Below are 5,942 nucleotides of genomic sequence, written 5' to 3'. Positions count from 1 at the left end.
AGTGGGAGACACAGAATCCAAAGCAGGCTCCAGGCTCCCAGCTGTCAGCACAGAGCCCAAAGTGGGCTTGAACTCACGAACTGTGAGATCATGACCCGGGAGGAAGTTGGACACTTAACCAACTAAGCCACCCCGGCCCCCCTTTTGTGAGAAACCTCCATACTGTTTTCTGGAAGGGCTGTACCAGTTTACATTCCCACCAACAGTGCAAAAGCATTCCCTTTTCTCCGCATCCTCACCAACATCTGTTGTTTCCTGAGTTGTTAATTTTTGTGACTCTGACAGGTGTGAGGTGATATCTCATTGTGGTTTTGATTGGTATTTCCCTGATGATGAGTGATGTTCAGCATCTTTTCATGTGTCTGTTATCCATCTGGATGTCTTCTTTGGAGAAGTGTCTATTCATGTCTTTTGCCCAATTCTTCACTGGATTAAGTTTTTTGGGGGGTGTTGAATCTATAAGTTCTTTATAGATTTTAGATACTAATCCTTTATCCAATATGTCATTTGCAAATATGTTCTCCTATTCCACTGGTTGCCTTTTAGTTTTGTTGATTGTTTTCTTTGATGTGCAGAAGCTTTTTATCTTGATGAGGTCCTAATAGTTCATTTTTGCTTTTATTTTCCTTGCCTATAATGGTTTCATGTCTCATATTTAGGTATTTCATCTTTTTTGAATTTATTTTTGTGTATGGTTTAAGAAAGTGGTCCAGATTAATTCTTCTACATGTTGCTGTCCACTTCTCCCAGCACCATTTGCTGAAGAGACTCTTTCCATTGGATACTCTTTCCTGCTTTGTTGAAGACCAGTTGGTTATATTTTTGGGTCCATTTCTGGGTTGTCTATTCTATTCCATTGATCTAAGTGTCTCTTTCTGTGCCAGTCCCATACTGTCTTGATAATTACAGCTTTGTAATACATCTTGAAATCTAGAATTGTGATGCCTCAAGCTTTGGTTTTCTTCTTCAGGATTTCTTTGGCTATTCTGGGTCTTTTCTGGTTCCATAAAAATTTAGAATTGTTTGTTCTAGCTCTGTAAAGAATGCTGGTGTTATTTTGATAGGAATCGCATTGGACGTTTACCTTACTTTGGGTAGTATCAACATTTTAACACATATTTGTTCTTCCAATCCATGAGCATGAAATGTTTTTCCATTTCTTTGGGTCTTCTTCAATTTCTTTTAAAGCTTTCTGTAATTTTAAGCACACAGATCTTTTACCTCTTTATTTAGGTTTATTCCTAGGTATTTTATGGTTTTTGGGTGCAATTGTAAATGGGATTGATTCCTTCACATCTCTTTCTGTTGCTTCATTATTGGTGTATAGAAACTTAAAAAGTTCAGTGGAACAGTGATAGAAAGTAGACAGTAATGCAGGATGTTTCTGGAGAACATGGATGGGAATCTTCTCCAGGCTTCATGCTTTTATGAAAGAGGACACCAATTACGGTGTCATGAACTAATTATGCTCTTGCAGAAGGACAAAGGAACAGACATGACTCAATTCCCTTCCTTTTTATTTTTCTCTGAAGATTACCTTCAAGAAGTACACAAATTCCTATGCTTTAACATGAGAAAAGTTTCACAGGTGGGCCTTCAATGAGTTTGGACTGCCATAGTATAGCTGAGCATATTACCAAGTGGTTAAATCTAATTTGGGAATAAAATATTTGTAAGCTCATTTGTCCAATTGATCTAAGCTTTATATGGCAACCTAGGAATTATCAATAGTAAAGATCAGATTTTAATTTACTTTGTACTTACTTTGTTGCTCTCATAATTGTTTTGAACCTTAGCCGAGGGGAAAAGATGGACTGTTATGCATTGGCTCTCATATTAAAACACAGATATAAATCAGATCTGATGCATGCCAGGCCTTTTAGACCATTGCAGAAATTTAAGTCTTAATTGTAATTGCAATGAAAATGTTGAAGGATTGAATGAAACAAAATGATATAACATATACAATTATTAATGTTTGCTCTAGCCAATCTGTGAAGAATAATTTCAGGACAAAATAAATTCAGTAATGTTAGGGAGTTGCTAAAGTAATTTTGGTAATATATGTTTGGTAAGAAGAACAATATTCTAACATTTAAAATTATATTAGTAGATATAAGACATGCCCATAATTATCATGTTTACACATAAGGCATTTCAAATCCATGGCTGATCAAGGTGTGACACATGGAAAGTTTTTAGTAGACACTGGTGAATAAGAAATGACAGTTAAACTATCTGCTGGGAAAACAGCATATACAAGTCATAAATGATCCATTGAAAATACTTTTGAAAATACATTAATGTCTTTTTTCACTTTTCATTCCTCACATTGTAAGATCATCCTCTTTTTGGTCAAAACAATTTGCAGCCTTTGGTTCCAAATTATTAATGCAATGTTGTACAGATAAATAAACAATTAAAATTTAAGAATCAATTTCCATATCATATAATAGTCCTAACATTACAGTATTTAAAAAAATTTTTTTTGATGTTTATTTATCTGTGAGAGACAGAGTGCAAGTGGGGGAGGGGCAGAGAGAGAGGGAAACACAGAATCAAAGCAGGTTCAGACTCTGAACTGTCAGCACAGAGCCTGACATGGGGCATAAACACGGACTGCCAGATCATGACCTGAGCCAAAGTCAGAGGCTTAACCAACTGAGCCCCCCAGGTAGCGAGCCTCTCAACATTATAGTATTTTTGAATGAGTCAGGTATTTCCTCAATTTCAAAAGTTCTGAAGCAAGGGCTATTTATTTTTATTTTACTTATTTTTTTTAAATTTTCTTTAGAGTGTATTTATTTTTGAGAAACAGAGTGAGAGAGACAGAATTCAAGCTGGGGAGGGAGCCAAGATGGCGGAACAGCATGGAAGTTTTTTGTGTGTCTCACGTCCATGAAATACAGCCAGACCAACACTAAACCATCCTACACACTAGAAAACTGATTGGAGGATTAACACAACAATCTGCATAACCTGAACCACAGAATTCAGCATGTACCTGGAGTGGAGAGGTGAACTTGGGAGCGAGAAGGAGCAGGTAGGGAGGTACTTTTGCGAACAGATCGAGGCCAGAGACTGGGCGGGGTGGGGAGAATACAGGAAAACCACCCCTTCCCAAAAGCAGCTGGAGAGAAAGTGGAAAATTGGAAACAGCTGCAGGTACTGAACTAAAAAGGGAGAAAGGAGAAAGGAGAGGGTTTATATTCCATTAAGACTGTAAACAAGGGGAACACAAAGTCTGCAACTCTGCAGCTCGATACCTGGTGGTGCTCTGGTGGGAAGGGTGAATCCCCAGGAGCAGAGTGGGGTCCGGGAGGTTCTCAGGCCACACAGGGAAAAGCGGTTCCACTGCTGGAAGGACATTTGGTAGAGACTGTTGAAGCCACCTGGTCCCAGTAGACCGCAGAAAGCATCGCTGGTGCTGCAACAAGGTTGTTAAGGGTGAAGCCTGGTGCCAGATGTGTGTTGATTTTCCATAATCCCTGAAAAGCTGCTGCTACAGTATCTCACGAACTTTTCCTGGGGCGGGCTGGCACCTGGCCGCAGTCTTGGGCACCGAGAGCAGCAGGGTCCAGCAAGCATTTCTGGGTGCAGCTGACATTCAGCCACTGCTCATTCAGCCATTGCTGGTGAGACCCTCCCACAGAGGGGAGGAACGGGTCAAAGCTGCAGTCCTTCAGAAGTAAGGGATCGGGGAAAACAGCCACATCTGAGACAAAACTTGGGAAAGAGGTACTGCCTGGGGCCTGATCACAGAAAGTGAAAAAGCAGGGAGCGGACAAAAGCTTAAGACAGAGGACAGGTACGCGATTGCTGATGTGGGAGAACAGCGTTCCAAAACTAGAGACTGGGTAGCTGGGTGGCGCCATTTTCACCACTCCCATGCATGCGCAAACGCACCTAAGAGCACTACAACACTCCACCCTACTAGGCTAGCAGCGCCATCTAGTGGAGAGCTGAACCATTACACTGAGCCCCACCCAACTGGGCCAACTTTGCTCTTCAAGAACACAAATCTCACCGCCTGCTTAGTTTATGGACTATAAAGCCCTACACAGTCTGACTTCTAGGGGAAAACGAAGTAATTTCAGTCCTATTTCAATCTGTTAGCAGGTCCATCTATTCAATTTTCTTTCTTTTTTCTTTCTTACACTTCTTTTTTCTTGAATACACAAAGAAAAATATTTTAATTTTCAATTTTTATTAAAAATATTTTTCTTTAATTTTTATTACTATATATTTTACTTTGGTGTAAAATTTTTCAAATTCCATTTTACTTCCATCATTTTATTTTAGTCTACTTCAGTGTATTCACCTTTTCAAATTTTCAAATGATTTCCTTTTTTTCTTTCTCTTTTTCTTTTTCGTTTCTGTATCTCAATGCAGAAAAAGAAACACTTCATTTTTACTTTCAATTTCAATTAAAAATATTTTTCTTTAATTTTTATTACTATATATTTTGCTTTTATGTAATTTTTGTCAAATTCTATTTTACTTCCATCATTTTATTTTAGTCTACTACAGTGTATTCACTTTTTCAGACTTTCAAACGATGTCCTTTTTTTCTTTTTTTAATCTTTTTTCTCTTTTTCATTTGTTTTCTTTTTCTTGAATACACACAAAGAAAAAATTCATTTTTATTTTTAATTTTTACTAAAACTATTTTTCTTTAATTTTTTACTACTATAACTTTTGTGTATATTTTTTCAAATTCTATTTTACTCCCATCATCTCATTTTAGTCTACTTCAGTGTATTCATTTTTTCAAATTCTCAAACGATCCTCTTTTTTCCTTTTCTCCCCGCCCCCTTTTTTTTCCTCTAATATGTCAAACCACTTTCAACACCCAGACCAGAACACACCTAGGATCTAGCATAATTTAGTCGATTTGTGTGTGTGTGTGTGTTTAATTTTAATATTTTTTAAATTTTAATTTAATTTTAATTTTTTTATCTCATTAATTCCTTTTCTCCCTTCAAAATGACAAAACGAAGGAATTCACCCCAAAAGAAAGAGCACAAAGAAACAACAGCCAGGGATTTAACCAACACAGATACAAGCAAGATGTCTGAACCAGAATTTAGAATCACAATAATAAGAATACTACCTGGAGTCGAAAACAGATTAGAATCCCTTTCTGCAGAGATAAAAGAAGTAAAAAATAGTCATAATGAAATTAAAATGCTATAACTGAGCTGCAATCATGGACGGATGCAGCGGCGGCAAGGATGGATGAGGCAGAACAGAGAATCAGCAATATAGAGGACAAACTTATAGAGAATAATGAGGCAGAAAAAAAGAGGGGGATTAAGGCAAAAGAGTATGATTTAAGAATTAGAGACATCAGTGACTCATTAAAAAGGAACAACATCAGAATCACAGGGGTCCCAGAAAAAGAAGTGAGAAAAATAGGTGTAGAAGGGTTATGTGAGCAAATCATAGCAGAAAACTTTCCTAACCTGGGAAAGACACAGACATCAAAATACAGGAAGCACAGAGGACTTCCATTAGATTCAACAAAAAACAGCCATCAGCAAGGCATATTATAGTCAAATTCACAAAGTACTCAGGGAGGGAGAGAATCATGAAAGAATCAAGGGAAAAAAAGTCCCTAACCTACAAGGGAAGACGGATCAGGTTTGCAGCAGACTTATCCAAAGAACCTTGGCAGGCCAGAAAGGAGTGGCGGGATATACTCAGTGTGCTGAATCAGAAAAATATGCAGCCAAGAATTCTTTATCCAGCAAGGCTGCCATTCAAAATAGAAGGAGAGATAAAAAGCTTCCCAGACAAACAAAAATTAAAGGAGTTTGTGACCACTAAATCAGCCCTGCAAGAAATTTTAAGGGGGACTCTCTGAGGGGAGAAAGATGAAAAAAATATATATATAGAAAGAAAGAAAGAAAGAAAGAAAGAAAGAAAGAAAGAAAGAAAGA

The 5,942-nt window shown here is 37.5% G+C and overlaps 1 pseudogene; it reads left to right on the top strand.

The window, feature by feature from the left end:
- Nucleotides 1-2,998: 2,998 nt before the first annotated feature.
- LOC125928985 (RNA transcription, translation and transport factor protein-like) overlaps nucleotides 2,999-5,942 on the top strand; it is a 17,325-nt pseudogene continuing 14,381 nt past the window's right edge.

The sequence above is a fragment of the Panthera uncia genome, chromosome D1 (genome assembly GCF_023721935.1).
Source record: "Panthera uncia isolate 11264 chromosome D1, Puncia_PCG_1.0, whole genome shotgun sequence".
NCBI classification, from domain to species: Eukaryota; Metazoa; Chordata; class Mammalia; order Carnivora; family Felidae; genus Panthera; species Panthera uncia.
This window is presented reverse-complemented; position numbering and strand designations above follow the sequence as displayed.